The sequence below is a fragment of the Myodes glareolus genome, chromosome 25 (assembly GCF_982192425.1).
Source record: "Myodes glareolus chromosome 25, mMyoGla1.1, whole genome shotgun sequence".
In the NCBI taxonomy this organism is placed as follows: domain Eukaryota; kingdom Metazoa; phylum Chordata; class Mammalia; order Rodentia; family Cricetidae; genus Myodes; species Myodes glareolus.
The window spans coordinates 5,246,123-5,256,883 of NC_142050.1; positions in this window are offsets into that span (position 1 = coordinate 5,246,123).

Sequence of the window (10,761 nt, forward strand, 5' to 3'; positions counted from 1 at the left end):
GCAAGCAGGGAAAGGCACCCTTAGCCCCTGACCATGTCAGCTTGGAACTTAGGCGCACTGCTTTGTGATTGACAAGAAGGCTTGGGGGTGGGAGGCGCCAGACAAAAGCGAGCTGACTGAAAAGTCCCTTCTGCAGCGGGCAAACTTTGATCTTTGGAGTTTGCTATTCTTCCCCCGAGGACTTTGCTAGTGTGTAACCCAGGGAAGAACAGCAACCACAAAATGTTGGCTATAATTTTCTGCAATTTGTCAATGCCCTCTTAGAGCCCTGGTGAGAGGTTCTCGTTTGTTTTTAAGCAGCATCCTGTATGCCAGCAAAGAGAGTTCAGGAAAGATAAGAGGAAACTGGAATCTTCCTTCCAGCTTTGGTACTACTTGAACCCACAGCCGTGTGTGTGTGTGTGTGTGTGTGTGTGTGTGTGTGTGTGTAGAATAAAGTTGTGCCTCAGGCACCATCTACCTTCCACCTTTTTTTTTTAAAAAAATTTATTTTTAGACAGGGTCTCTAGGCAGCCTGGAACTCACCAATTAGGGTAGTAGTCTGTCTGGCCAGTGAGCCCAAGGGACCTCCCAGTCACAACTCTAGGACAAGTGTGGGCCACCACACCCTGGCCTTTATTTTATTTCATTATTATTACTGTTGTTATTATTATCATCATCATTATTATTATTTAATATGAGTTCTGGGGAATCAAACTCAGGTCCTCCTGCTTCAAAGAGATGATTTTTGCCAACCGAGTCATTGTCTTCCCCGCCCAGCCCATTTTAGTTTTGTGTGTTGGCATGCAAAGCTGTCAGGCCTACAAGGCCAAACACACCTATCTTTGGATCTAATACTTAAAAGTCAAGAGGTTCTAAGTAAAATTTTAATCTTATTTGCTGTTGACAGAACAGATCTCAGGCTGAAGGGGGTGACACCTGAAGCGTGTCGCCTACTGCCTGTGCAGGTGATAACGACGTTCCATCTGTCCCTTAGCTTCTGTCCCTTCTTGCTGGCCCCACCCACGGGAATTTGGAATTTGTATCACTTTCCAATTGGTCCATAGACATCATTAGGGCACCTCCTGTTTAGGCCAGGGTGGCAAGGACTGCTGGGGACATTATGGCAGAGTTGTGATCGCCGCTGGTGTTTTCTCTGGGACAGAGAACACAGTGTCATCTATGCCTGCCCCGTATTGTCTCTAGGATTTCTGGTCCAGTCTTTAAAATGGGTCCAGAGCGATTCTCACCCTTCTGTGACACATGCCCGAATCTGGTAATATTCACTTCATCTCTAAACCTCTTAACAAAACTTGCAGTATAGACCTTATTGATTGCATGACAATCTCACTCTACACCGACCTTCTTGTCGTCGACACGTTACAGGCGGCAAGCATCAGGGGTAGTTCAGAGCCCAAAGTGAGTGAAAGACAACAGCCTCGCAAATTGTGCTCCAGGGCTTAATACAAGCCTCTGAAGCTGTGTCCTCCAGTGTGGTGCTTCTTTAACACTCATCATTCATCCATCTGTCCCACCCACCCACGCACCCTCCCACCCACACACCCACCCTCCCACCCACGCACCCACCCACCCCACGCACCCACGCACCCACCCTCCCACCCATGCACCCACCCACGCACCCACCCACCCACGCACCCCCCCCCTCCCACCCACGCACTCACCCATCCATCCACCCACCTACCCATCCCTTCATCATGCATTCTTTTAGCTATATTCTGAGACTTCCAGCTGCCTCCCGTAGGAAGCAGGCCTGTAGGTATTCTGTCCACTCCAACTGGCTTCTACAATCTCATCATGGTTCTTTACCTATGGCCCCTTGGCCATTTCTGAAATCCAGGGGAGATCAGTATATAACCAACACTTTCACACAAAATGGCCTGCCAGAAGCCCTGGGGTGAGCAGCTTTTCAAAGGTCTCCTCCCCTCAAATGAACCCCCTTTCATGCTTTCAGTTATGCTGTTGTTGGCGTCACAAGTACCCTGAAAAAAAGTTCTTAGAGGCAGCTGGCCCCTGTTGTCATTGAGACCTGAAGGAGGAGCTCCAGGACTGGGGGGCTGCTCCCTAGATGTCATGAGTTTGCTTGTATTTCAAAAGAATCTAGCTTACCACCTCTGTGCCTTTTAGCCTCTCTAATAAAGCAGTTTTTAGAAAGCTAAAAAACGTAATCTGCCTTTTAAATCTGATGTTCCTGCTGAGTCTAAATGGGGTTGCAGCAAAATGCCTGGCCAGCATTAGAGTTCCGTGAAGTCAATCAGCTGAGCTGGGGTTGCTTGGGGAAGCTGAAATATATGTGAAAGCACTCTGGGGGTGGTGAAAACAGCTGAACAAAGGCGAACCGCGTGAGAGCAAAGAAGCAGGCAGAGGCTTCCAAAGCTAAAGGGTCGCATCTGTGTTTTAGAAATAACGGGAACTAAAGTAGGAGTGCTGATCCTAACTGTTGCTCTGTCCGATCAGAACGACCAGTGTTTTCTTCTTTAGACACTGGAAATGTCATAATGAGTATGGCTTCATATACACAGCACAGGGTTGCCGGGGATGCACCAGGTGGTTGAATGAATGCCCAAGAACACTAAGATGGGCTCAGAACAACGGTAAGGTAGCGATGGGCGTGGCTCTTATGTCTTCTCACACACTTTCCTGATCCCATCAGAAAAGCGGAAATGACTCGCTTCTTTGATAAGGCCAACTCTAGTTTTCTGTATTTCCCACTGGAAAAATCAACACAAAGAACACTGAGAAGAAAATCTATTGTCGATAAACTAGATTTTAAAAATGAAGGCAAGGTTAAAAATGGGGCTTCCAGCCGGGCAGTGGAGGCACATGCCTTCAATCCCAGCACTCGGGAGGCAGAGGCAGAGGCAGAGGCAGGCAGATCTCTGTGAATTTGAGGCCAGTCTGGTCTACAGAGCTAGTATCAAGTATCCAAAGCTATAGAGAAACTCTGTCTCAAAAAACAAACAAACAAACAAAGAAAACAGCAACAGCAATAAAAGATTAAGGGGTACAAAGGATTGTGTTCTTACCAATTCTCTGGATGGTAATAATACATGGATGGATGTGATTAAGGAAAAGTTTGGTCTATGGTGAAATAAAAGACAATTTTGGGTTACCCAACAAAAACACAACTTATTTGATAGGATTAGCTTGTTCTATTCCCAACAGATATCTCGGGAGATATAAAGAGGAGGAACAGAATCCACTTCTTCCATTAGCATTAGATTTACATGAGTTGCCTTCAGATCATATGAGACAAACTGAACTTTATGCTTGGCTATCTGGCAAGATGAGCATTGGTGTGGCAGGAGGATGTTGGAGGGGCCCTCTCTTCTACTTTCACTCTACACAAGACACATCGAGTGGGCCATGTTGCCAGAAAGTTCTTTTTCTTTGTTGGCTAATCCTGTGGAGGTAGAAACTTGAATGCGTTCCTTCTGCCAGTGTGTAGTTTCTAGCTATCCTTATAAGGCCAAACATGAGTGCCGAATGCAGTGCCTCAGAACACTTGGGAAGGTGGATGCATTTGAACAAATTGCAAGGAATTGAAGCCTTGGTTTGGGTAAGAATGGAAAAATCCAGATGCTTAGCCAAGGCGCTTCAGAAGGACTTTGATCTGGATATCTCAGGAGAATGAACTTGCGCCGTTCCAGCCTTCTCTGGTTTTGGGTAGGCAAGAACTATAGTAAAGAAATAAATAAAACCCAAAGTTTTTAATGGGCTTTAGAACTTCCACTTCTGGCTTCAACTGGGAGACAAAAGGCAAATAGATATTGTCCCGAAAACGCTAAGCCAGGAGTTTTTTCTAACCTCAAAAAAACATTGGGGTTTGATGAGGTTCAGCTTTGGGGCAAGTTTCAGGGCAGTGTTTGTTCTAGCGACTTCCTCTGCTCTCTGTGGAAAGTCTGCTGGAGTCTGCGGTGGTTCTGGAAGCCAAGCTCTGAGCGCTGTAGGCTTCACTGTCATGAGACAGGCTCCAATCTGTCATTTGTGTCTCTGCCCACATTTTCTTCAGTGTGTTCTTTGGATCTTGGCCTTCCCAGACAAGTCCCTACATGAAGGAGAGCCCAGACCTTTCTCATCCAGTGCTTTCTGGTGGAGCCTCCTTGTTTATGTCCCACGTCCCAGCATCTCCAGAACGTACCAGTTCCTGCTCCCTAAGAAGGGTGATGCCCATTTCTGCCTCAATTCTGCCTAATTCTATCATTCAAGATGTGCCTTGCATCTGGGAACTTTTCTTATGTGTTTGCTCAGGGAACTGAGTCACGTAATTCATCTCCTACTGTCTAGGCCCTCATCCCTAGGCTTTCTCTTCCCCCGGGAAAAATGGTGATGTGTGTTATAAACAAAAGGAAGAGGATACAGGAGAAGCTCAGGAGTGCAGCGCCTGATTTTGTGGGTGCAAAGTTTTCATCTCAAAGCCAAAAATAAAGGAAATTTTTGAAAAGAGGATGGAGAAAAAATAATATTTTGTGATACTCTAGCATGCTGTAAAACTCTGTACTAAAATCGTCATGTGGGACCTCATTCAAATTTCACATCCACGTAGCAGTATATAATTCAAACAGCCATAAAGATTTAGTACAAAAATTTGGTACAAAGCACACCGTCCTTTTCCGTCCACTGCATCTACTCCCGTCATAATTACTGGATACATATTTGCTTAAATTCTGTTAAACACACAATAGCACACTTTGTAAGATGCATTATTCTTTTTTCCCTAATTCTGTTTTCCCTAATAATAAATGAAATATAAAATCTAGAAATTTTTAGAACTATTGTTACACTAGTTCTGAATTTATCCTCAGGAGATGCAGTGCCAGGGATTGGAACTTTTTAATCTTTATTTTTTTCACTAGAAAACTAACAGTTTTATGTACTGACATTTAAAGTTTGAATGGTACATTAGTGTAATTTTCAAGATTTCAACATGAACATCTATTTCATATTTTTTTTAAGGACTACAAAATTACTTCTCTTTTTGGGTATGATAAACTCTCATTGCAGCAGAGTTCTTGTTAAGAATCTTTTGTAGAATTCATATGCTAAATATCAAACCAGGTAAATGTCAAGCTTTGTAAAAATATAAGGAAATTAGTGCCTTCAGCATCATTAGCATATAGAAGCAGGAGTTTTGTGGCATACATCTGAATACTAAAAGTTTCACTGTGCTGCTAAATGCAAGAGACATTCAGCAGCTCTCCTGAATGTGAAACCATCACGTAGGGTACTGGGAGAGCCTCCCTCTCTCTAGATGTCTAGTATAAATTAGGAGACCAGGAGCCAACAGCACTCTCTGTAAAGGGGCAGTTGTGAAATGTTTGGTTTTACAGCTTTCACGGCTCTGTACTTAACTTTGTTCTTACAGAATGAAAAGTATCATAGACAAAAATATCATATACAAAAAGGATACTGGTGGCAATGCTTTAAAAAAATTTTGTGAATGAACACTAAAGTTTTGTAATTGTTATCTTAAAAACATAAAGAAATGAGATTTTCAGCTGATAGATCATTTACAAGTAGGAGGTGGGTCAAATTTGCTGTTCTCTCTCGATATATAATATATTATATATATATATAAAATGCATGTCTATAAAAGAAGAGATTAATGTGTGATTGACATATAGGGAATATGAAATTGAGTTTGGAATTTCCTAAGTCCCCACTGAAGTGGAAGTTCAACTACCCCAGAGTCTCAGACAGTTGGACAACAAGCAGACACTGAGTGTGCCCTTCTGCTGTCCAAATTGCTTCCAAGAGTGGAAAACACATTTTACATAACAAAAAACCAGATTAGCAGAATATGATATATAGTAGTTTCAAATACAGCCATACCTCATTTTGATTGTGCTTCATTATATAACACTTGGCAGGCATTGTATTGTGTATTTTTTTTAATACAGTGAAGGTTTGTGGCAACTCTGCTATAAGAAATCAGCAGGTGCCATTTTTCCTAGTAGCACGTGTTCACATGTGTGTCTGTGTCATACCCTTTGTTGTCTCGTGATACCTGACTGTGGTGGTGAGGGAAAGAAGACACTGCAGAGATGCAACAGAAAAGCTGGGGTCTGGTGGGCTGTGCTTGGGCAGAAGGTGCACCAGCTGCGCAGCAACCTGGACCTCAGCTCCTTCCTCCCATGGAGGAAGAATTCATTTTACAGGAGAGTTTGGAGGGGAGCAGTCTCAGCCTGCAGTCATCCAGTATAAAGACGCTCCAGGATGGGGAGGCTGCAGCTCCTAATTCTTGTACACACTGCTCAGTTATTGGTAAAGAACATAGTTGCACGCTGTCAACATTGCATGCAGACCAGAACATTGTATGCAGACCAGAGAAAGGTTTTTTTTTTTTTCTTTCAATTCTTCAGAGCCTAACCAGGGGAAAGCTTTGCCGCTCCCATGGGTCTGAGACACTGGAGTCTTTGACATGGCTGTGCCTATGTCAAGCTATATACATTCACTCAGGAATTTATCTTATCTTGCACATTCATTCCTTGGCTCCCCATACTTGGTAAGTATTGCAATATTTCAAATGCTTTCATGGTTATTCAGGTGTGGTGATCTGTGACCCATGATTTGAGAGTGCTATAAGTTGCATCCATATAAGATTAATTTAATAAAGTCATATTGTGTTCTGACTACTTCACCAGCTGGCTGATCTCTCTTGCTTTTCTTGAGGTACCCTTCTCCCCAGGACACAATAAAAACTGAAATTAGGTCAAGGAACCCTGAAGTAGCCTCTAGGTGTTCAGTACAGGAAGAGATGTACAATTTTTCCTTTAAATCCAAGGCTAGGCATGAAGAAGCTTGGTGAGGAAACGTAGCAATAGCGGAGACGGGCCAAATCCACACTGTTTGCATCAATGAGGACACAATCAGTGAAAGCCAAAGAAACAGACTTGAAGGGAAAGAAAAGTGAGATTCCAGTTCCTACACTAGTGGGGCGAAGCAGCCTGATTGCTGGGGTGGAGAGTCTCAGTGGACTAGAAAGACGCCACCATAATATCCCCACAAGTCAAAGCCTAGTGCAGAGCAAGGTCCTAACTCATTTCACTTCTAAAAGGTCTAAGAGGCAAAAAAACTACAGAAAAAAAAGTAGAAGGTAACACAGACTGCTTCATGAGTTTTAGGGAAAGAAGCCACCTATAACACGAAAGTGTAGGGTAAGGCAGTGAGAGCTGATTTAGAACTGATGCATTTTGGGAAGATCTAGCAAAGATGAAAGGAAAGTGGCTGTCTACACTAAACAACCACCTCCAGCTTTCTAATGTGGATAAGACAGCCTTCCATTGGAAGAAAACACCAGCTAGGGCTTTCATGAGTAGGGATAAGTCAAAGCAAGGCTTCAAAGGTCAAGATGATTCTCTTGTCGTGGTTAATGTAGCTCGCGACTTTCAGACAATGCCAGGGCTCTTCCATATCGAAAGTCCTGGGGTCCTTGAGAATTATTACTCCCATTTCATTTATTCTCTACATGTGAACAGCAAACCATGCACAACCACTTACAGGGACGGCTGAAGATTCTAACCCCTGGATTGAGCCTCACTGCTTAGAAGAAGGATTCTTTGCACTTGGTCACCTGAAAGCTGGACGTATGATGAGACTGTTGCCCTTGTCCCGTTAACACAACCCTCCACTCCTGCTCATGATGAGATGATGCCCTCATCCCACTAACACAACCCTCCACTCCCGATCATGGAGAATCCTGATCTTTCAAGTCCCGGTATTTAAGAGACCCATCCCACTGTAGATAGCGATCTTGTTGATGGACCCGGGGAAGGGAGCTGAACGTCTTCTGGAAAGTGTGCTAGGTGCTACTGAAGACTTCGTGATTCATAGGAAGAGGTCAAAATATCAGTACTGACGAGGGTTTGGAAGAAGTCAGGTCTAACTTTCATAGATGACTTAGAAGCACTGAAGGCGTTAGTGGAAGAAGTGACTGCAGATGTTGACTGCAGATGTGGTGGAAACACACAGAACTAGAACTAGAAGAGAAGCCAAGTTGCTGCAATATATGATAAAAGCGGAGTCGAGAGAGTGTTACCTCTTACAGCTGAGCAAATAAAATGTTTTCCTCACACATCAGTATCCATCATGCTGGAATTTGAGGAGCTTTCCAATTTTTCCTTCTCAACTACATTTATGAATGTGTGTGTGTATATATATATATATATGTATATAAATCAGTTTTTAAAATAGTCTTTTGTGCTTCAAACAATGAGTGCTTTTTTGCTGCTGTTGTCTTGTATTAGCTATTGAAACACTGTGCTAGGTCCTTTCGTCTTCGGAGGCAACAGTGCACATAGTAGAGGTAACGTTTGTTAGATTTTTATGTGTTTGCTTCTTTCCAGAATGACTTATTTTAATTGTTGTTTTCAAACAACAGGCATCACTTGTAGATTGATGCATATGGATTTGGTGTTTAATAAAAGAAAAGAAGAAAAATGGCTTCTTGAGCTGGAATCTTCTCCTATTGAAGATGCTGCAATATTATTGAAATGACCATAAAGGGTTTAGAATATCACTTAAACTTATCGGTAAAGCAAATGCAGAGTTTGAGAGAGGACTCCACAATCACTGAGACTATAACTATAATCCCCTCTCTCTCTCTCTCTCTCTCTCTCTCTCTCTTTCTCTTTGTCTGTCTGTCTGTCTCTCTCTTTTTCTTTCTTTCTTTTTCCAAAACAGGGTTTCTCTGTGTAACCCTGGCTGTTCTGGAACTGGCTCTGTAGACCAGGCTGGCCTTGAACTCAGCGATCTGTCTGACTCTGCCTCCTGAGTTCTGGGATTAAAGGCGAATGCCACCACCACTGGGCTGAGACTACAATTCACGCAATTCACTTCATTGTGATGTTAGCTTTATGGTGGTGATCTGTAATGGAACTTTTGATATCTCTGAGTTATGTCTGCTTGCTATTTGTTGGAACTCTGAGAACAAAGGACTGCTATTTCAAGTTTTCTAGTAAGTTAGCTTTGTTCTTGAGACCCAGGGTGGGTGTGAGCACAGGTCTGCAGCTCTGCCTGGCCAAAGCCAGCTACTGAGCATATTCTCTGGCTCCTGTGGTCTCAGTTGTTCATTCTATCTTTATTTCACTTTCCAATTGGTGCTGTTCAGGGCAGGTTAGAAACTCTCCTTAGTCTTGTCTGTGGGTAATTGTCTTTTTTTCATGTGTCTTCAATACTTACATTAAACTCCAATTTATTCTCTAAGTCTTCTTTGACCTTCCAACAAAAATCCTTCCTTCTGACTTTGATGACATGCTCTATCTTCAAAAGTGCATTTGATGCCATTTGAATGACCAGGTGTAGATTTTCTCTGACTTGCTGGTCTCCTTCAAGCACGAATCTCCTTTTAACCATTTGTATCCTTTACCTCATCCAGTCAAGTGCTCCGAACGGCTCTCCAGAAGTGCAAACGGCCACAGCAGTGGGAACTGAGTGCTGAGCACCAACATGCAGTCCTCATGAGGCAGAGCTGTCACTGGAGGAGTTTAAGATAACAAGTGGTCACAGGCATGTAATTGGGAGGAGTTATATTTTCACAAAAGTTCATAGAATGTGCACTCTCAGTCACTCATTAATCCACTCAGCAGCTGCATGTTGACTATGAATGAAACAGCAAATTCCTGCTTTGGATTTCATAATTGTGAAGTAATATAGATCTTATAATTCTTTTTTGTGTATGTGAATGTAAGAGAGAGAGAAGCAACGTATAGTATATTAGTTAGCAGTAAGAGCTTGAGAAATGAAGCAAGGCTAGATGTTTAGGGATGAATGGCACAGACGGAATAGGAACGTCTTTTTAGGCAAGAAGGCATTTGAACAGAGATCAAAAGGATTGGAGAGACTGGATTCCAGGGGTCTGAGGGAGGGTTATTTTAGATAAGGATGGGTCAACAGCCTGAGACAGAGAGCCTGGGAATACTGAAGGACTGGAGAAGACAGTTGAAAAAGATGTGGGTATTTTACAAGTCACAATAACGACTTTGAAGTTTTCCAGAATAAAAATGAGCCAGTGGATATTTTTGAACATAAAAGAACACGACTGCCTGGATGTTCAAAGCTTGTGTAGGCTGCAGGGGATGACACTCTCTTCTGACAGTATCTTCTCGTAAGCAGGCGCTGAGTCTTCTTTACCCCACACTCCTTCCCTCATCGTGAGGGTGGGCGGGCTCCAACTCAGTATCCAGTAAGTAAGTGGTGTTTACCCTGCATACTGACTTAAAAATAGAAAAGTTCTCCGAGTTATCACGACTCCAATAATACAATTTACCTGCAGAACATTCTGAGATTTTTTTCTATTTATTCATTGAAGAACTGTCTTTTTTTTCTTTTTTCCTCTACATTAATCCAGAAACTAAGGTGTTTGTTGCAACAAATGAAAAAGTATGGCCTTTCTTCACCAGCCTCTTGTCTGAGTATCACGCTACAAAGGTTTTGAAACACAGGCCACAGGAAAGACACGGGATTTTCATTTCGGGTCTGTCATTCATTAGCTGTGTGATCTTTGGAAGTGAAAAACTCACACACCCATTTCTTTGTGGAACATTTACTATGAACAGCACCTGCTCACTGTCTCAGAAATTAAGACTTTCACAGTGTGACAAAGAACAGACATGAAAACCCAGCCAAGGGCTACAGTTGGTGAGTGACTACAGAGGACTTTGAGGGTTACCATGCCATCTCGAGTTCCCCAGGCAGGGAAAAGGGCCCTCTAAGACTGAGGCCAAGAGGAAAGCCCTAATCTGTGTCATAGAAGTCTCCTATGTT